The 23,151-nt window shown below is 36.6% G+C and overlaps 1 protein-coding gene across 4 annotated transcripts in view; it reads left to right on the top strand.

Annotated features, from left to right (window-relative positions):
• Window positions 1–23,151, top strand: part of AUH (AU RNA binding methylglutaconyl-CoA hydratase) — a 163,885-nt gene that overhangs the window by 57,140 nt on the left and 83,594 nt on the right. The window lies entirely within an intron of this gene.

The raw sequence follows: 23,151 nt of genomic DNA, 5'->3' as shown, positions 1-23,151 counted from the left end.
TTTATCCTCTTTTCTATAGCATTATTTAATAACTATTTACCTAAAGCCAATTTTGTATTAATCTTTTGTTGTTAAATTTATTACAGGTATTGCCTCTTAATGTTCCACCCTAATTCACTTCTAGGAGCTTTAATATCTAGAGGGTACAAAGTTCCCGTCATTATTATTTTTCTTTTTTCCTTGAAGATTTTCTTTGCTAATTCTCACACATCAACTCTTCCAAATGAGTTTAGAATTATTAATTTTAAAGTGAAGAAGAAAAATACTCTTATGAGACTTCGATTGGAATTTCTATAAATCTTGTTTGTAAAGAATTGACATTTTTATGATACTAAATCTTTCCATCCATGATATGCATGGCTCTTATTTTGAGGGGGTGGTCATTCATGTTTTAATGTTCGTCAAAGAAGTTTTCTTCACATTGGCTTTGTCTTGTATCTTTTTTCCCCCTCAGATTTATCCCTAGCTATTTTATAGCATTTATTCCTTTGAATGGGATCTTTTCACCATACTTCTGATGAAGTCTGGTTATTGTTGTAGGTCCGTAGGAAATTTGGTAAATTTTATGTGCTTGTACTTGTATAAGCCATTGTTTTTTCTCAATTAATTTTCTTGTGTTTTCCAGAAAGCAAAAAAAGTTCATTATATATAAAAAATGCAATTTTAATCTCTTCTGTTTCCAGCATTTTTTTTTTTTTTTTTTTTTTTGCGGTACGCGGGCCTCTCACTGTTGTGGCCTCTCCCGTTGCGGAGCACAGGCTCCGGACGCGCAGGCCCAGCGGCCACGGCTCACGGGCCCAGCCGCTCCGCGGCACGCGGGATCCTCCCGGACCGGGACACGAACCCGCGTCCCCTGCATCGGCAGGCGGACTCCCAACCACTGCGCCACCAGGGAAGCCCTCCAGCATTTTAATCTTAACATATTTTTCATATATTCTCACATTGGCTAAGGTTCTTGGTACAATATTCAGCTGTTGAAGGGATCATGTTCATCCTTACCTTTATTTGAGTTTAATGAATGCTTTTAATATTTTGCCGATAAATATCAAGTTCAGAGAGTTTTCTACTATTTCAACTTCTTTAGGAGTTTGCTACTCTTTTCTAATCGAGAATAAGGGTTAAAGTTTGTCAGCTGCCTTTTTGTTATGTGTCAGGATGGTATATATTAAAATTTGTCTCAGATTTTATTATACTGAATTGTATTAATAGTCTTACTGATGCTGCACTGGCCTTGTATTAGTAGAATAAACACTACCTGGTCATTGTGGTTCGTGGTTATGGTGGTTTTTAATATATACTGCTGGATTTAATTTTATATATTTTGATATAAATGAGATGGGAATCTTCTAATTTTGTTTTTTGTGTTACCCTTTCTGGTTTGGTATCATGTTTATACAACCTTCATAGAATGAAGTGAAAAGTTTTTCACCTTTTTCTGTACTATACAGGGAAATCATCTGTTATTTGAAAGATTAGAATTTGACCATGTGGCATCTTTTGGGGTCTTGTGTGGTTTTGTTATTGTTGTTTCCTTTTTTTTTAGAGCTAAGTTTTTAAAAAATATATGTGTTTTGGTTTCTAGAATGTTTCTTGTCACCTTCATGACTTTTGTTTATCCTCTGCCCGTGTTATTGAAGACTCTCCTCTGCTTCTCTCTCCAGCTTCAACCATATGGTGAGATAGATGTCTTCTGAGGCAGAGCATGGATTTGGTTTCCATGTTGGTCAGAGAACTTGATCTTGGAAGTAGAAGTTGATGCTATCTGTAACTCTCTATATATGCTGGGATGAATGGCTAAGACTGGTTCAGTTATAAACATTACGTTGATGTTTGTTCCCAGCCTCTTTCTATTTTATTGAATCTGAAATTGGAATTTTTCTGATGCTTTTTAAATGAAGAACTACTTTTTTTGTAGTAGATTTTTCTTTTCACTGGTTGAAGCTGTACTATTTCTGTTCTGGATCCTGATCCAGTACTCTTTTTCCTATTCCATGAGTTCCCTAATATTAGGTAATGATACTTTTCACTACAGCATTACAATGGACATAAAATTTTTAAGATGTCTTTGGTGGTGACTTAGTGAGACTTTGAAGGGCAGGTAAAAACTGTCTTGATCAAATTTGTTCGTTTAGTACATTAAACCAGGGGCTAGGAAACTTTTTCTTAAAGGGACAGATAGCAGATATTTTCGGCTTTGCAGGGGTATTATGGTCTCTATTGCAGTAACTCAACTTTTCTTTTTTTTAAAGACTTTATTTTTCAGGAGTAGTTTTAGGTTCACATCAAAATTCAGGGGTGGGTAAAGAGATTTCTCATATATCCCCTGCCACCACAATATGCATAGTCTCCCCCCCCCTCATTATTAATATCTCACACCAGAGAGGCACATTGGTTACAGCTGATGAACTTATGTTGACACATTATAATTACCCAAGTCCATAGTTTATGTTAGGGTTCAATCTTGGTGTTTTACATTCCATGGGTTTGAACAAATGTAAAATGACATGTACCCATCATTATAGTGTTGTCCAGAGTGTTTTCACTGCCCTAAAAATCCTCTGTGCTTGACTTATCCGTCCCTTCTGCCCTCTCTGGCAACCATGTTTTACTTTCTCCATATTTTTCCATCATATAGTTGGAATCATGTAATATGTAGCTTTTTCAGATTGGCTTCTTTCACTTAGTAACATGCATTAAAGTTTTCTCCATGTCGTTTCATGCCTTGATAGCTCATTTCTTTTTATTGCTGAACAATATTCCACTGTATAGATGTATCACAGTTTCTCCATTTACCTACTGAAGGACACCTTGGTTGCTTCCAGGTGTTTGCGACTATGAATAAAGCTGCTGTATACATCTGTGTGCAGATTTTTGAGTGGACGTGTTTTCAACTCCTTTGGGTAACTACCAAGGAGCACGATTGCTGGATCATGTGGTAAGAGTCTGTTTAATTTTATAGGAATTTGCCAAACTGTCTTCCTAAGTGGCTGTACCATTTTGCCTTCCTACCAGCAGTAAATGAGTTTCTGTTCTGTTGCTCTACATCCTTGCCAGCATTTGGTGTTGTCGGTGTTCCAGATTTTGGCTATTCTAATAGGTGTGTAGTGGTAGATCGTAGTTGATTTAGTTTGCATTTCTGTGATGACATATGATGTGGAGTGTCTTTTCATAGGCTTATTTACCATCTGTATATATTCTTTGGTGAGGTGTTTATTAAGGTCTTTGGCTCAGTTTTTAATTGGATTGTTTTCTTATTGTTGAGTTTTAAGAGTTCTTTGTATATTTTAGATAATATTCCTTTATCAGGTATGTCTTTTGCAAATACTTTGTCCTAATCTGTTGCTTGTCTTCTCATTCTCTTGACGTTATCTTTCGTAGTGCAGAAGTTTTTTATTTTATTAGGGTCAGACTTATCCATTATTTCTTTCATGGATTGTGCCTTTGGTGTTGTATTTAAAGAGTCATTGTCATACCCAAGGTTTCTAGGTTTTCTCCTATGTTATCTTATAGGGGTTTGATGGTTTTGTGCTTTACAGTTAGATCTGTGATCCATTTTAAGTTAATTGTTGTGGGGTGTAGGTCTGTGTCTAGATTCATGTTTTTGCCTCTGGATGTCCAGTTGTTTCAGCACTATTTGTTGAAAGGACTATCAGTGTTCCATTATATTACCTTTATTCCTTTGTCAAAGATCAGTTGACTGTGTTTATGCAATCTGTTTCTGTGTTCTGTTCCTTTATTTATTTGTCTATTCTTTTGCCAGTAACCGCACTGTCTTCAATTACTGTAGCTTTATAGTGACTCTTGACATTGGTTGCTGTCAGTCCTCCAATTTTGTTCTCTTTCAATATTGTGTTGGTTATTCTGGCTCTTTTGCCTCTCCATATAAATTTTAGAATCAGTTTGTGAATATCCACAAAATAACTTGCTGTGCTTTTGATTGAGAATTGCATTGCATAGATTAAATTGGGAAGAATCTACATCTTGACAATATCGAGTTTTCCTATCCATGAACACAGAATTTCTTCTCTCTATTTAGTTCTTCCTTGATTTCAAGCATTAGTTTAATTTCCTCATATAGATCTTGTACATATTTTGTTAGATTTATATCTTAAGTATTTCATTATTTGGGGTCTTAGTGTAAGTGATATTGTGTCTTTAATTTCAAATTCCACTTGTTCGTTGTTGGTATATAAAAGAATGATTGACTTATTGTATATTTACCCTGTGTCCTGCAACCTTGGTATAATTGCTTATTTGTTCCAGGAATGTTTTTGTTAATTCTTTCAGGTTTCTGCACATCATGCATGAAAATATATTTTGCAAACAAAGCCAGTTTAATGTCTTCCTTCCCGGTCTGTATTACCTTTTATTTCCTTTTCTTGTCTAATTGCATTAGTAAGGACTTCTAGCATGATGTTGAAAAGGACTAGTGACAGGAGACATCCTTGTCTTGTACCAGCTACTCAACTTTGACATACAGTGCTCAAGCAGCCACAATGTGTAAAAAAATGTGTGTTTTTCTGTTACAGTAAAATTTCATGCACAGTGAAATTTGAATTGCATATAATTTTTATAGATTATGAAATAGTATTTTAAATAGATTTTTTTCTACCTATTTAAAGATAGAAAAACCATATTAGCTCACAGGTTGTGCTGAAGCAGACACATGGCCTGATTTCTTTCCTTTCTCCCTCTCACCTGCCCTTTCTCTCTCTCTCTCCCTCCCTCACTGCCATCCATCTATCCATCCATCTCAGATGTCTTCTAGCTTTTTTATTTTTTCTGTTTTTTAGAATTAATTCTAGTCTTCCACTTTTTAAATTTATATATTTAAAAAAATCTACTGACTTTCAGTTCTAATTTGGATACATTGCTTCACGCTTGGCTCAGGGCTTTTCATTGGTTTTTGCTTTTCAGAGATGAAAGGTTTTAAGGCCTGTGTATCCTTTGATAGGGGTCCTAAGATATTCTTCATGGAAACAGAGCATAAAGCTTACAGATGAGTTGGAGGGTGAAGGGAGTAGTAAGAAAAACAAAACAAAACAAAAACCAAAAGAAAGTTCATCAGATCCATAAAAAATATAAAAAGAAGCATAATCTTAGGACAAATTAAATAGTAAGATGTTGAAATAAGTAAAGTAATTACCATTAATGTCAGTTGATTAAACTTGCTGTTGACAGAGATGTTTAGATCTAATTAAAAAATGTAAATAGGCTGTGTATTGTTAATAATAGCCACATCTGGTATAGTTCTTTTTATGCCAGGAGATGACTAACCAAAGGAAAGAGGTATATAGATATATACTTTGAGATAAAAAGGATTATTAGTAAGATAGTCACTGCATATGATAAAAGTTTAAATTTCTTAGGAAATGTCATACTGAACTTGTATGCACCTGAAAACAAAGATCTGAAAATGTACAAATAAAGCTATATTGGATGTATATAGGAGAAACTGTCAAATCCTCTGTCATTGTGGATAATTGCAACCCATCTCTCCCAACTTATCAATGAGGTCAAAAGACAAAGCTTAAAAATAAAGATTTGAACAACCTGAGTACCAAGTTTGGTTTAATATACTCCTAACCCCAGATTAGAGTGTATGTATACTTCTCATGAACATGTGAAATATTTATAAAAAGGTATCATGTGCTGGATCCTAAAATCTTCATTAAATTTCATAATGCAGTCTACAGCAACATGGATGGACCTAGGTATTATCATATTAAGTGAAGTAAGTCAGAAAGAGAAAGACAAATATCATATGATATCACTTATATGTGGAATCTAAAATATGATACAAATGAACTTACTTACAAAACAGACTCACAGACATGGAAGAGAAACTTATGGTTATCAAATGGGAAGGGAGTGGGAGGTATAAATTAGGAGGTTGGGATTAGCAGATACAAACTATTGTTTGTAAAATAGATAAACAACAAGGCCCTACTATATAGCACAGGGAGCTATATTCAATACCCTGTAATAAACCATAATGGATAAGAATGTAAAAAAGAATATATATATATATATATATATATATATATATATATTTACAATGTTGTGTTAGTTTCTGGTGTACAGCCATCCTACACTGGGAAGACAAGACCCCAGAATGTTTGGCTTTGAAGGCCAGCAGTGCTTACTTTTGGGAGAGCCAGAGGGCTGTGGGAAATAGAGACTCCACTCTTAAAGGGTACACACACAATCTTGCATCCTCCAGGACCTAAGGCAGAAGCAGTAGTTTGAGAAGAGTGTGATTCAGATGCAACTGCTGATCTTGGAGATCCTTCTGGAGAGGCAGGAGGCAACTGCAGCTCACTCTGAAGACATAGACACTGGTGGCAGACATTTCTGGGAACTCATTCTACCATTAGGACACTGATGCTGGCAAGCACCAATTTGGAATTCTCCCTTTAGCTTATTAGCTCCAGGACCTGGCCCCACCCACCAGCCTTTCACAACCAGTACTGGGATGCCTCAGGCAAAGCAACTAGCTGGGCTGGACACAGCCCCACCCACCAGCCTGCCAGCTGCCTTAAGACTCCCTGAGCCCACAGCCATCCTGGGACCTGGCCCTGTCCACCAGAGGGCCCAGGACCAAGCCCTGCACAGTCCCGGCACTAGTCCCTCCACCTGAGGGCCCTGCAGCTAGAGACCCTAGGACTTGGCTGTACACACCAGTTGGCCAGCACTAACCCTAGACCAACATTACCAGCCAGTAGACAGGCACCAGCCCCAGGTCACCTTGGGCCCCATCCCTGCCCACCAGCAGGTTGATACACCAACTCCAGGACCTCCAGGACCCTGCAGCCAGAGACTCTGGGACCTGGCTTTGCCCACTAGTGGGCCGGCACTAGCTCCAGACCGACTTTACCAACTGGTTTGCAGGACCTGCCCTGGTGCACCCCACCCCCCATCCCACCCTAGGCCCTGGTACTGGTCCTGCCCACTAGCAAGCCAACACCAGCTCCAAGACACCTTGGACCCCTCAGCAGGCCTCTCTAGGATCCAGCCCCACTCACCAACAGGACGACACCATCTTTGGGACACCCTGGGCCCTGTAGCCAGGTGTGTCAAGATCTGGCGCCACTCACCAGCAGATCAACATTAGATCCAAGGACCCAAGTCCTGTAACCACCCACCCTGAAACCTGGCTCTGCCCACCAGTGAGCCAACATTAGCCTCGGGACCCCTTGGGGATCCACAGCCAGCTGCCTTGTGACCCAGCCCTACCCAGCAGCAGCTGACAGCCTCTACATAAGGCAGGACCTGGCAACCAACTGAACTGGGGGTCAGCCATGCCTGCCAGACCATTCAAAGTGGTCAGCTTGCTATAACAGAAGGGCCTGTGCAGTCTCCATAACGGGCACCCCTGGAGCATACAGCTCTGGTGACCAGATAGGAAGGAGTGTGCTGCTGGAACAGATAGGCCATCTCCTACTAAAGGGCAGTTCTCCAAGGTCAGGAAATGTAACCGAACTACCAAATATTGATACATAGCAAAGAAATCAGGAGAAGATTGGATGAACAGAGTGAAAACATAGAAGTTTTTAACAAAGAGTATAAAATATAAAATGACTAAACAGAGGTTAAGAATGTAATAACTGAAAGAAAAAATACACTAGAAGGAATCAACAGTAGATTAGATGATACAGAGGAACAAATTAGCTAGAAGATGGAGTAGTGGAAATCAATGAAGCTGAAGAAAAAGAAAAAAAGAATAAAAAGAAATGAGGACAGTTTAAGAGACTTGTAGGACAGCATCAAGCATACTAACATTTGCATTATAGGGGTCCCAGAAGGAGAAGAGAGAAAGGGGAAGAGAACGTATTTGAAGACATAATAGCTGAAAACCTCCCTAACCTGGGATGGGAAACAGACATCCCCAGGCCCAGGAAGCACAGAGAGCCCCAAACAGCATCAACCCAAGAAGGACCACACCAAGATACAATTCATTGTATTATTAAAACGGTAAAAACCAAAACCAAAGAGAGAATAGAGAATATTAAAAGCAGCAAGGAAGAGTAACAAGTTACCTAAAAGGGAACTTCCATAAGATTATCAGCTGACTTCAGCAGAAACCCTGCAGAGCAGAAAGTAGTGGCATGATATACTTAAAGTGATGCAAGGGAAAAACCTACAACCTAAAATACCCACAAGGCTTTCATGCAGATTTGATGTAGAGGTCAAAACTTTTACAGACAAGAAAAGCTTTTAGCACTACCAAACCAACTTCACAAGAAACGTTAAAGGGATTTCTGTAAGTGAAAAAGAAAAGGCCATTTTTTTTAAACATCTTTATTGGAGTATAATTGATTACAAGGATGTGTTAGTTTCTGCTGTATAACAAAGTGAATCAGCTATACATATACATATATCCCCATATCTCCTCCCTCTTGCGTCTCCCTCCCACCCTCCCTATCCCACCCCTCTAGGTGGACACAAAGCACCGAGCTGATCTCCCGGTGCTATGTGGCTGCTTCCCACTAGCTATCTAGTTTTTATCATGATGGATGATGGAATAAAAACAACCATCTAGAGAAATAGCAGTATTTTTGAGAAGGGGAAAAATTGTAACCTGGAGTGATTTTCACTGCAAGAATAAACATTTCAGGCATGATAAAATTTTAATATGATAATGTCAACAGGTAAAAGAATGTTAGAGAATTCAAGATAATTAAGTTATAAGAACCTCATCTGATCTGTATTTCAGAATTCCAAGACCCTTTGCTCAGCTCTCTGCAGCCACCGTCCAAAGGGCAGTTGTTCAACTATCTGTCAGGGCTCATCCTGAAAAGACACTGGGAAAAATGAAAACATGAGGAGAGGGTTTTGGGCAGTACTTTTTTTTTTTTGTCTTTAGATAGATTAGTAAGGGAAAGGGGTTGCTAATTTCGCATTGTCTGGGATTCTAATAATATCCCCGCGATCCTGGAGACCACATTAGCTGGTTTTGGAATTTACCTACAAGAAAGCAAATTTACTTTTCTAAAATAGACCCGACCAGCAGGCCCATATATTCATTGATCCATGAACATTGTCACTCCAGGGAGCCTCCTTAGATCCTTGTTAAATTTCCATATATGACTCGCAGTCTTCCTCTAAAGCCAGCTCTGACCATCCCTCCTTGAATCTTGGTCAGTTGGACGTTCTGCTTACTTGTCCAAAGGGTAATAAACACACCTCAAAATAAATTAAAAAAAAAAGGTCACAACTAGAAATGTGAAAATTATGAAAGAAAAAAATATCATTGGTAAAGGCAACTATATAGTAAAGGTAGTAAATCAACCAAATACAAAACTAGTAGGAAAGTTAACAGATGAAAGTAGTAAAATTATCTATATCCACAATAAGTAGTAAAGGGATACATAAAACAAAAAGATGTAAAATATGATGTCAAAACAGTAAATATTGGGGTGGATGGAAATGCAGGGTTGTTAAAATGCATTTGAACTTAAGAGGGGAGCAGCTTAAAATAAATTACTTAATACATATATAATGGTATACATAAACCTCATGGTAACCACAAACCAAAAATTTATAATAGTTACACACACACAAAACAAGAAAGGAATCCAAGCATAACACTAAAGGTAATCATCAAATCACAAGGGAAGAGAGCAAAAAAAAAGAACAAAAAACAACTACAAAAACAACCCAAACACAATTTTAAAAATGGCAGCAATTACTTACCCATCAATAATCACTTTACATGTAAGTCAAAAGATATAGATAAACAAAATTGATAAACCTTTAGCCAGACTCATCAAGAGAAAAAGAGAGGGGCCAAATCAATAAAGTCAGAAATGAAAAAGGTGAATTTATAACTGACACCACAGAGATGCAAAGGATCATAAGAGATTACTGTGAACAATTTTTCACCAATAAAATGGACAACCCAGAAGAAATGGAAAAATTCCTGTAGATGTACAATCTCCCAACATTGAACCAGGAAGAAATAGAAAATATCAACAGACTAGTTACCAGTAATGATATTGAATCCATAATAAAAAGACTCCCAACAAACTATAGTCTAGGACTAGACAACTTCACAGGTGAATTCTACCAAACATTTAGAAAAGCGCTAGCACCTACTCTTTGTGAACTATTACAAAATATTTGCAAAGGAAGGAATGTTTCTGAACTCATTCTACGAAGCCAGCATCACCTTGATACCAAAACCAGACAAAGATACCACATTAAAGTCATGTGTTTTTCTCAGTAGATTGATAAAAAGAATGAGAGATGTCAAATCTATCATAGATAAAACTAAAGGTAAACTAGGAATAGAAGGGAGCTTTCTTAGCCTGGTGTTTCTTAGTAAAATGTAAAAGTGGTCTCCTAAAATCAGGAAAAAGACAGGAGGCCTGCAATCACCACCTCTATTCAACATTGTTCTGAAAATCCTGGCATTTGTGGAAAGGCAGGAAATAGAAATAAAATAATGACTGAAAAAGAAGAAATGTAACACTATCTTTCTCAAGTGATTGTCTCTATTGAAAATCTAAAAGGATCCACAAATTATTAGAAATAACGAGTATTGCAAGATGGCTGAATATAAGATCCATATTAAAAAATAATCAATTGCCTTTTTTCCAATAGCAACAGACAAAAGATATCAGTCAGAAAAAGATATTATTGACAGTAGGAAGAAAAATGTATCTAGAAACATATGCAGGCTGTATGGAAAAATTATGAAACATTATTGTAAGACATTAAAAAATTAAATAGAGACATTATCTTCTTGAATAGGAAGATTCAGTATCTAAAAGATGATTCTCACAAATGATTCAATGTACAGATTTAACTTAAAAGTACATTAATTTTGTGAGAAACTTGATGAGCATAAAGAGGCCCCAGGGCTTCCCTGGTGGCGCAGTGGTTGAGAGTCCGCCTGCCGATGCAGGGGACACGACTTCGTGCCCCGGTCCAGGAGGATCCCACGTGCTGTGAAGCGGCTGGGCCCGTGAGCCGTGGCTGCTGAGCCTGCACGTCCGGAGCCTGTACTCCGCAGTGGGAGAGGCCACAACAGTGAGAGGCCCGCGTACCGCAAAAAAAAAATAAAAAGAGGCCCCCAAATAGCCGAACATTTCTAAAGAAGAAGAAAATGAGAGTCCTTGCCTTATTAGTACTCAAGACTTATTTTAAAGATATGGCAGTTAAGATGGTATATTACTGACTTTGGGATAGACAAATTGACCGATGGAGTGGAATATAGAACCCAAAACAGACCCACAGAAGTAGGGGAACTGATAAGGAGAGAGAAGGCATTGAGGACACTGGGGACGGCAAAGATTTGACTACATTTATGAGGTAAAACAAACTTATATGATCTTGATGGAGTGAAAAATTTCTTAAACACAAAATACAAAACAAAAGGAAAGGTTGATAGTTCTATGAAATTAAGAACATCTGTTCATTAAAAGACACTGTGAAGAAAGGAGAAAGAAAAGCCACAAACTGGGAGAAAAGACTTGAAACACATAGCTGTCAAAGGATTCGTGTATATATACATGCAGACATGGATCAACACGTGCATACATACATGCAGCCAGGAAGTCAATAAGACAGAAAAATGTTTCACACAAGAGGAAAGGGAAATCGGAAGTAAACATATGGAAAGATGATCAACCTCATATGCAATCACAGAAATGCAGATTAATACCACAGTGGGATGCTATTTTGTATTTACCAGATTAACCGAAAATTCTTATGCCTGACATTACCAAAGTTAGCGGGGTAGTGGATCACCAGGAAGTTTTTATACTTTTTCCATGGGAGTATAAATTGGTGTAACTGGTTAGGAAAAGTTTGTTGGTGCTATCTTACAAAGTTGGGCATCCACATCCCAAAAGAGTCAATAGTTCACATTTTTATGGGGTATTTACCTAGAAGGGTGACTTTAAGACTGTTTTTACTAGACAGTAACAAATATACTTACAATTTGGTCCAGTAAACACATAGGGGTGGGTGGGTATCAAAGATTCATGAAATAATCACCTTTCTTTGTGCATTGCAGTTTGATACTATCCTATTTTATTTTTAAAACTTCCTGATTTTGGTCTTCTAATGAGTGGTTTGCTACTTAGAGTTTGAAATAGCACTATGCTATAGGCATTTTGCACGTGTCCAGGGAAACTACTTATATTAGGATATAAGAAAAATACTGTTTATAGTAGCAATATTGTTCATAGTAAAAAGCTAAAAACAAACAAATATCAATGACGGGAATGGATAGATGTTTTGGTATATTTGTACAGTTGGACATGGGCAGCCTTGCAAATAAATAACTTACACATGTAGCAGCAAAGATAAATCTTTGAAAAATGTTGAATTAAAACAACATATAATATTTTGTAAAACTAAAAGCAATACAAAACAGTATATAGTTTAGAGATGTGTAAATGCAATGAAATCACATACATATACACGCACACACAGAGGAAAAATATGAGAATGATAAACACAGACTTCGGTGATTAACTTTGGGTTTGAGAAGGCAGGTGGAAGAATAGGTGAAGAACACCTGGGCAGATAGGGTATTAGTTCTGACCTGTTTCTTACTTTGGTGATTTTAAGGGAGTTTGTTATTATTATGCTTCATTATATATACATGCTACATATATTCTTTATATTTGTCAAATTAGATCAGTGTTTTTAGTAGCTTCATATATCTTGAGTTCTGCAAACCTTTCTTACTTTATTTCTTGAATAATTTTCTGCATTTTTTCTTATGTTCTTTTTTTTCTTATTTTCAAGAGAAGCCAGAATTCTAGATTTTTAGAAAATATCTCCTAGTTTTAAGGTTTTTCTTGAGAAGAAACCCTTTGAATGTCAAACAAAATTGGTTTATGGACCAGATTTGCACATAGGCCTCCAGCTTTCTTTTTGGTCCTTATTCTATAGTTCTCCTAGAGAAGGGCTTCCTGGGGCTATTTTTCCCATGGGAGGAAATGGTTTGTCTGGTGGATGTTAATGGATGCTGGTGGAGGAGGATCCTGCATTGTACTCTTGGGACTGTTCTATATGTACATGTGCTGGCGCCTGTTCATATGGACTCGAGGATTGTTAAATTTTCAGGAATTTTGTGAGCTGGTTTTCAACAACCATACATATCTTGAAATTGGTCATTGTAGCAGTATCAGTAATAGTACAAATCAGAATATATCCTACCTGTTTGATACCACTTTCCCCTTTTGTTTCATTATATTGTCATTTTCCACATTTAGAGTATCTTTCTCTGTGGTCTGAAGGGTGAATGAACTTTATTCTTGGCCATAGTGACTATTATGCTGTGCTTGTTTTTAATAAAAGAGAGTCTATAAGGAACTTAGAGGTACTAGACTCATTTGAAAGCTATTTTATTAAAATAGAGGTCAGAAAGAAGTTCTGTGTTTTGAGTCACTAAATTCCTTACTTTACCTTTCCTAGCTTCTTGGAAAGCGTCTTCTTAAAAAGTAACTCCAAAATCCTAGAACAAAATTTAGGTCTTTTGCTCTTTTCAAAGGAAAAAAACCCCCAAAAACCTCTTATGGCTCTTTTTTGAGATGTTTTATTCTAAACAAATTCTCATTGTTAGAAGTCCTCACTGCCCCCCTTCAGGTAGGGGATGTGTAGGTTGAAAGCAGTTAACTGACTATTTTGAAATATTAGGCATGAACAAGTCAGCATGGTTGCACAAACATGAGATGATCCCAATCTAATAACGGCTGTTGTTCCTGAACTTACCATCCCTCCTCCGGGTGCATGATGTGGGTACCTCACTACTGGGACCTCCATTGTGCAAATTAGCAGTATAGAATATGCTGTTCTAGAGCAGAGGTGTTTATCTACTTTTGACTAGTCTTTCTGTAATTAGATGGTATTTCATGAAGAGCTGGAAAACATTTTTAGAATTCTTTGTGAAGTAGAAACTCTGAGGGGGCAGACCCAGTTCTCTCAAGTTGAGGCCTTAAGGAGTTGCTATCTAATAAAAAATAAATATTTAAAATAGGTTTTCACCAGAATTTTAAGTTGTAGAGTCTAGTGTGATGTGGATGATATTTTTGTAAATAATCTTCCACAGTAATTCTTTAAAATGTTAGGCATTTCTGGCTTCCTTTTCCTTTTTTTTCTGATGAAATAAAATTGCAAAAGCTTTTATTTAGCTATGTAAATACAGAGCTGAATTTGCATTGAAATACAGGTAATTATGTTAAAAGGCTGGATCACAAAATTCATCTATCTAACAAACATCTTTTTTTCTTAAGATTTTGTTATACTGTAATGTTTTATAAAAGGAAATAATTTAATTTTGAAAGTTTTCAAATTCTCTGATTAGCTTTTCTTCATGTGATTGAAAAATCTCCTGTTCTTATGCATTTTTCTATCAGAAAAAACTGTCTCTCTGTGTCAAATACATAGAAAATATTTTTGTACAACAGAAGAGAAAAATTTTGTATGAAAAATCTTATGTAAATTTTATGGGATAAACCTCATCTCAAGTAGTGCTTCTCATTTATTTTACTTTTGTTGGCATGATTTTGAATTTTAGAATTGAGACACACTTCACTTGAATTTTAGAATTGAAAGCCTCGAAGCAATACAAAACAAGTCACTCATAATTAAAAAATAAAGAAAAACCCACCACAATATAGTGGAAACACTCTTCTGTCAGACTTTTATCTTTGCTGCCTTTCTGCAGGGGTTTGTTATTGGAATCAAACTCTTTGCCTGTCCCAGCCTAGCTAGCTTTGTACAAGAGAGTATTCTTTAATGTTTTGGTAACTACATGATCTATCTTTCTTTCTGTCATCTTTATCTTAAGCTAGAAGTTACATTCTATTTCATAATATAAAGTTTTTCTTCTGTAAGAATATCAGATCAGCATAACATTTCTCAGAGACATTGCCATAGATGCTTATTTTGTTGTAGAAAAGTTAAATTTTGTACGTTCCTAAAATCTAGTGAGTTTCTATGAATTGTTTTGATATATGTTTATTAAGGCATTCCATTTGTAAATCTCTTGATGTAGAGGCAGAAGATGTGGATTCTAGTCCTCTCTCTACTGTATGGTACTTTTCCTAACTCCTCTCTGTTGTGAGAACATAGTGGGTTTTTTCCTCCACCTGTACCTAGTATCTAGCATAATAACTGGCATGGTAGATCCCCAGTTGAAAGAGTAAATTGACTGGGATCCCATTGGTGTAGACAGGTGACCCAAGCTGTACTGCTTTCCTCTCATCTTCAGATTGGATTCTCTCATGGAATACCTTTCTGTCTGCCTGTACCTAAAATTCAAAGAATTATGCCTGTACTGGCCTGAGTTTGATTCTGCCTCTTCCATCCCAGTTCATGTTGTTTCCAGGATGTGACTGAGGATGATAGAAGGAACATGGATGGAGCAGTTTGATTAGTTATTGTGATTCGTAAATTAGGATAGTGCCAATTTGCTGGTTTAGAGTTGGAGGTGTAGCTTAGGAGTTCAAGTTTGAAATGTGAAGTTAGTTGATGCTTACCAAGTGCAGATGTCAAGGAGGCAACAAGATAGGAGTTTGGAGTTTAGGAAAGTAGTCCAGGCTTGAGTTGTGAATTTTGGAGTCATCAGAATGTCGGTGCTATGTGAAGACTTGATAATGGGTGAGGCACCTAGAAAGTTACTGTAGAGAGGAAAGAAGTCTGCCAAACCTGAGACATTATAATGTGTCAAGTCTGGGATGAAAAAGAAGAACCATGAAGGAGACTGAGAAGGATCAGCCAGGGTAGGGAGGTAGGAAGAAAACAGTATTCTGAAAACCCAACCGAAGAAGGTCTTTCATGAAGACTGATTGATCAGAAGCTGCTGATCGGTCAGGTAAGGTGAATGCTAAAGAGTTGACTTGGATTTTGCAACATGGTCGTTACTGGTGACTTTCACCATGTACCCTTTTGGAAACAAGTGTTGAGGCTACTATGGGCAGCTGCTTATTTGCTGGCAAACGATGAAAAAGCTCCATCGCCTTAGCAAAGCTCCCAAAGCAATTTTGGGAGGCATCCTAATTTGACTTGCTGGACTTTTTGGTTGTAAATCCGTTTAGAAAAAACTAGTTATCTGAAACTTATCCTGGTTATGGACAATACTTCCCATAATTTGATTTCTTGTAAGTAAACTACAAATGAGAGTATTTGGAAAAGTTTTCCTCAAAAAAACCCACAAAAAAACATATATATATATAAATTTATATATATATATATATATATATACACACCTTTCTGTGAAACATAATGTCTGATTTATCGTGGCTTAATATTAGTCTCTGATGCTAATTTATCATGGTTTAATAATAATCTCTGGTGTAAATTCAGAGTTTTTGAATATGAATTAAGTATGAATAATTTTTTGCCAAAGTTTAAAGTGTTGTATTTGTCACTTCATACATTTAGTCATTATATTCTTTTTAATTACATAAAACATTAAGCTAAGAAATGTGCTTGTAAAGCTATAAATCCACCTAAAACTCTTTCTAGTATCCCATTTTAGGATTTAGAGATTCTTTTTTAAAGCAAATGGATCTTTTTAAAAAAATATTTATTTATTTAGTTGTGTCAGGTCTTAGTTGCGGCAGGCGGGCTCCTCAGCTGCGGCATGTGAACTCTTAGTTGCAGCATGCATGTGGGATGCAGCTCCCTGGCCAGGAATCGAACCCTGGCCCCATGCATTGGGAGTGCAGAGTCTTAGCTACTGCACCACCAGGGAATTCCCAGGATTTAGAGATTCTTGAGTAATGAATACAAAAGAGCTTTCATAAATTCTAGGTATATCCGTTTTAAGCTTTCCATTTGATTTAGAGGCATCTGATACTTGTTCACGAAAAATCCAGAGGGTTTCTTTTATTTTTCTTTTTCCTGCAGTTTAAGTTTTCACAATTATAGAATTCAAAGCTTTTTCAGATTTCTTTTTTGTTTTACTTTATCTGAAATAAAGCTGATTCTGAAAATACTTAATTGTTACCACAGTGACTGTTATAATACAGTTTGAGAGATTATGCACTTGTTATATTTTCTTTGCTATTGCCTAAATGATTATTTGATTTTTATTTTATATGTAGTGTGTTAAGAATTGATTAGTAAAGAACATTTTCGAAGTTTGCAGAATTGTTTGTTGGTCAGCGGGTTGAGCTGTTTAAAAATCAGTAATTAATTTAGTTAGATTGGATGCAATCCAGTTTGTATTTTACTCTCCCCCCCCATTTGATGTTATTACAAATTAGAAATTGGAAGTACTGAATTATAGTATGTGAAAGATTGATTAATGAAACACTCTAGTTAGCTACCTTTATTAGTTTTCCAAGTAGTAACTTACAGATCTCAATTTTAGTTTCCTTTATCCTCTTGCCAAGAATGACGGAAAACTGACACAGGTATCTAGGAATCAGTTGTTTTCCCTTATGAGTTGTTAACATCCCCTATTTATTGATTTGTAATCTAGAATAGAGTAGTTACACATCACAGTTTGCAACTGATGGTTTTTCTTCTCTTTTTGGAATTTTATTGCCTTTGCTGACTTTCATTGGGTGTTAATTACATTATAACTGTAATTTTGTGAAAATTACAATGTTTTCCTAACTATAGCAGGAGTAATGGGCTTCTCAACCAAGCTCTGTCACTTACTCTAAAATATTACCTAGAATATTCTAGAATTTGACAAGCTCCCCCGAAAAAATCATTAAAAAAATTTTTTATGTCTTTTTCATGGTTGTTAGCTTTTAATTCCACAGGCAATATCTAAGTATGTGTTTAATGTAAAAATTTAAAACCCTTTTCAGCAGCTTTCCCTCATTCCCTTTCTCTCCACATAAGTAATTACTGCTAATATGCTAATTTAATATGTATATTTTGGGGCCTTTTCCTGGCTTTTACTTGAATATATATTTATATACATTGATAATGTATATTTATATACATTGATAATGTACATTGATTATGTACAAACATATATGTATATATGAAAAGAACCACATAAACAGGTTTTTTAATTTTATTTTTGGAAATTTTTAGTTTTCTAGGAATTTATCCATTTCATTTAGATTGTCAAATGCATTGGTTTAAAGTCATCCATAATATTCTTTTATCTGTTAAATATCAGAAGAACCAACAATGATGTCCCCTTTTCATTCCTGATATTGGTAATTCATGTCTTCTCTTTTTCTTTGATCAGTCTCTCCAGACGCTTTTCAGTTTCATTATACATTAAAAAAAATCTGTATTGGGCTTTGTTCTCTATTGTTTCTGTTTTATTAATCCCTATTCTGGTTTTTATTAATTCCTTTCTTTTTTATTCAGGTTTAATTTGCTACTTTATTTTAGTTTATTTATTTTTTTAATTGAAGTATAGTTGATTTACAATGTGTTAGTTTTTGGTGTACAGCAAAGTGATTCAGTTATATATTAATATATACACATATGTGTGTGTGTGTGTGTATGTGTGTGTGTGTGTGTATTCTTATTCTTACGGACATAGAAAACAAACTTATGGTTACCAAAGGGGAAAGGGGGTGGGGGAGGGATAAATTGGGAGTTTGGGATTAGTAGATATAAACCACTGCTTTATTTTAAACTCATTCAGGTGGATCTTTATTTCACTTATCTTCTTCCAATTAGACATATATTAGACCTTCTTACTTTATCCTTTATCTCTGTCTTTTCCATATTTGTTTTTCCTTACCTGTCTGTGAATAGTTTCTTGTCACCCATCTACCAGCTCACTAGTTTTCTTGTAAGCTGCACCTGATTTGTTATAAACATTGAGTTATTTTATTTCATTTTGTTTTCGTTCTTTAAAAAATCTGTTTTGTCACTTTTTATAGTTTACAGTTTCCTGCTTGGCTTTATGTCTTTGACAATCAGTGTTTGATGACTTTGGATCTCAATTTTACATGGATATTTTTCTTCTTAATTGTTTTTTTCTACTGGTTCTTACTGTATCTTGTTTCCTTGGTTATTCTTTGGCTGTGTGATAGACACTGTATTTGAAAAATTATTTCTGGGAATAGTTTAGAATCTAGTTTTCGCCAATGTGGATTTTTATCACTGCAATTTAAAAAATGACTTCCTAGTATTGTTTGCTATGGATATACCATAATGTATATAATTATTCCTTTATTGATGGGCTTATAGGTAGTTTTTAGTTTTTTACTATTATAAACAACAATGCAGAAAATATCATTATACATATTACTAGGGTATCTGAGGGAGCCTTAATAAATAGAAATCATCCTTCTCTCTGAGGTTTGGAATAAATTGAAAAATAAAATAAAAAGTAGCAAAAAAGGCAAAATGTTATCTTTATTACTGATATGATCTTTATTACTTTATTACCGTTCAGTTGAAGGTTGTGGCTTTAGATCTGTTGATGAGATTTGCTCATTTGGATCGCCAGCGTTGGACCGGCTTACCCCAGTCAGAGCTACACTGAAGCTCTGGCCACCTCCTACAGCAGTTGGCCCAGATGCAGCGTCGCATAACTCACAGGGCACTTTTCACGTAGGCATCAAGGAGAACCTGTGTTCTTGGAGGCCAGGTGCATTTCCAAAAGAAGGAAGAAGCAGGGAATAGTTGAGCCAAGAATATGCCCATTTATTCATTTTTGAATTAGCCAATTAGATAAAAAATAATTTGTTAGGGTAGAAGAAATTTTCGGGCAAAAGTTATAGGAGAGTAGAACCCACCTCTCTAATGCTGTATATATTTAGTATGTCAGGGGAGAGGAGAACATCTGTATGACCATGTACACTGGACACTTTCCAGTTGGGAAAGTGAGTGGCTTTGTTAGAAAGTACCTCTGGAGACAGGTGGCTGGAGCCTGCACTCCTGCTAAACTGATCCTCACACATTGAGCCAACTGTCTGCTAGGTTACTAAAATGGGGAAGAAAGTGTGCCTCCAGGCCACCCATATGTGTTTGTCTATAATTAGCTAGTAGTTTTGTTGTTATTTTCTAGTTTACTTATTGCATATTGGTCAGAGAATGGCTGTGACATTTGTACTGTTTTGAATTTATTGTGTTTTTGCTTTGTGCATCCTGTGTTATTTGGTGTATAGGTATTTTATCACTGCTAGATCCTTATTGTGGATTTTTGCTTTATTAAGCCTTAATAAGTACCTTTTTTGTTTGTTTATTTAATTTTTACCCCAGTGTTGCCCTTATTTATTAAGGTTATGAGATGTTTTCTTTGTATTTGACTGTGTATTTGACATCTTTCATATTTTTAAAATATTATTTTCTGTTTTGTTTTAGATGTTTCTCTGTTGTTCTGCTTGTTAGCTGGGTTTCGTTTTGTGATCCAGTTGGAGTCGTTTTCTTACTTGATGGTTATAGCTTCTTAACTGTATTGATATGTTTGGTGTTAGGTCTGTCATTACGATTTCCATGCCTTCTGATTTTGGTGATTTTACATTTAAAAAAATAATCTTAAATATGCTGTGTGTTTTCATGGTTCTGTGTATAGGTTTATTCTAGTAATGGGAAAGGGTTGTATTTTTGTGTCACCTGGTTATCTTTATTATTAGAACTTTATGTAGTGTACTTGGTCCTCTGTTCCTTTAGAAAGTTCTGTTGACTTCTTACTATGAGCAGTGATGGAATTGGCATATTTCCAGTTTTAAATTCTTTCCTCCAACCTTTCTCTTATCCCATCATATTTTCTTACTGTTTTCTTTATAATTCTAAATTGAATCATACCTGTATTACTTGATTTATCAATTTTAAATTATATCTCTATTGTTTATAAAAGATCAGGGAACTAGTGTACTTTCTTTTGTTTATCATTTTTATATTAATCAAGTCATATGCTTTTTAAAAACAGGTTTATTGAAGTATAATTGACATGTAATAAATTGCAACTTTGAAGTGTACAGTGTGGTAACTGCGACCTGTGAAAACATAACCATAATCAAGATGGTAAACATATCCATCACCCCCAGAAGTTTCCTTATGGCCCTTGGTAATCCTTTTCTTCTTCACCTCCCTGCCCTGCACCTGTCCCCAGAAAACTACTGAACTGCTTCGTAACACTAGAGACTAGTTTTCACTTTTGAGAATTTTTTATAAATGGTATGCATTAATTTTGTATGTTGTCTTTTAGTCAGCATACACTTTTTTGAGATTCATCCATGTTTATCATGGATCAGTAGTTGGTTCATTTTTATTGCTGAGTATTGTTCCCTTGTATGGATGTAACACATGCTGACATTTGGGTTGTGTCCAGTTTGGGGCAGTTACACATAAAGCTGCTACACATATTTGTATGTAAATCTTGACCATCTTTACCTTTACTACTGTTCCCCAAAGAATTAAGGCCCTTACTGCTTCTTTCTGTCAGTTTTGTGGATTGATGAGATTGTCAGTTTCTCTGGGGATTAGAGGAGGTGTTCAGAGCTTTGCCTGGGAATCTTCTTTGAAATGCAAATCCTTGTTTTAGTAGGTCTGGGTGAGACCTGGAATTCTACATTTTTAACAAGCTTCCATGAGATGCTAATGCTGCTGGTCCACAACCCCACTTTGAAGGGCAAGGATATAGACCCTGAGAGTTAATGAAGCAAGGCAGTAAAGCTGTTTTTTTCCTACAGGTCAAAAAGTAAACTACTTCCAGTGTTATACTTTTATTAGCAACAAAATAACTACATTTGCCCTGTCAAGCAGCATTTGAAGTGCCAGGGGCTCTATTCTATCTGAAGTAGCAGTTGACAGTGGAAGTCATTACTCAGTTACACTTATTATAATCTCCCAGACAAGGCTGTTGAGTGGGAGCATGTGGGGATTTAACCTCAGCAGCATCCCCTCTCTGCATTTCCCCTAGGGAGGCTTTATTTGATTTGGAATTTTGGTAGGAAGGGGATGCTCAGGTGTTGGCTCTTCCTACTTTAATAACCTATATAGTCATATACTAGGGACAGTCTGGGTTGGGGGTTCCCAGGGAAAACTCGAGTCAGAACTCTGTTACAGTCAACTGACTGGTGCCTTGCATCTGGCTCCTGAGGTTTCCCCAATTGGATCCACTGAACTGTGGTGTTGCTCTAGGTTTCCAAGAGTTAGAAGAGCATAGAACCAATGTGCTTGTCGGAGTTTCTTAGGAGTCTCAGCATTTCCCTTTCCTCAGGTACATGGCTGCACATCCTTTGGAAAGGATGGCTAACAATGCTGAGTCCTTCCTCAGGGACTCTGGGTCTGGGCTGTAAGAACTGGTGATAGACAATAATGGGTACAGGGGAGAGCCTGGAGCCAGACCACCTGTGCTCTAGTTGTGGCTATCCTGGGCAACTAACAGCAACTCCTCAACCCAGTAATAGTTCTGATGTCATAAGGCTGGTAGGAGGTTTAAATATTTCTGAGGTGCTTAGGAGAGTGGCCAGACATAGTAAGCACTTTCTACTATTTTGCTAGATCCATAGGTAGCTACGTAGAAAGACAGGAAGGCATGTGCGTAAGTGGTAGCTTAGAAAATTCAAGCAGCTTTACTCAGATTGCACAGTGGTCACTTTTTTGAGTCCTGGGAAGGGTGGCTCCCATTTGTGGGCCTCCAGCCCCCGGTGTGGTGAGGAGAGTGTGTTTGTTGGCGTCTAGTCAGGCCTGTTCCTTTCTCAGTGGCCCAGACTGGACCTCCGGAGAGCCAACATGCAGCCAGCATGCAGGCTTTGGGCAGGAGTGGTTTTATTTTGTTTTTTTGTGGTTCCTTTGAAACTTGATGTTGGCAGCTTAACCTGAAGGTAAAGTTTTAGCTGAAATTAGGGATAATTTGGAATTTATTATAACTTTCAGTTAACCTTGATTTTATTTCTATTCTCCTTCAATGATTTCAATAAAGTCAGACTTTTGGTATTACTAAATGGGCATTTGTTTTGAAATATTTAATTCTTGTGTTTTCTATAAGAACACTATTCTTCAAGCAAAACCAAATTTAAAACTCATGAGTGACACTAGCAGTCCCTTAATAATCGCACTGTTTATGTTTTTCTAGAAACATCTGAAAACCTACATTATGTACTGTATTTATCTCAGAGCTGAAAGGAGCCCCTCACTTGCCTTTCCCCCACGTTCGTGGCCTCTGACTCGTTATGCTCGCAGAGGGTGTCCTGCAGACTCTGGAGTAGACAGGGCCTGCCTTGTAGCTCATTTATTTTCTCTTAAAATAGC

Source organism: Globicephala melas, chromosome 6 (genome assembly GCF_963455315.2).
Source record: "Globicephala melas chromosome 6, mGloMel1.2, whole genome shotgun sequence".
NCBI classification, from domain to species: domain Eukaryota; kingdom Metazoa; phylum Chordata; class Mammalia; order Artiodactyla; family Delphinidae; genus Globicephala; species Globicephala melas.
This window is presented reverse-complemented; position numbering and strand designations above follow the sequence as displayed.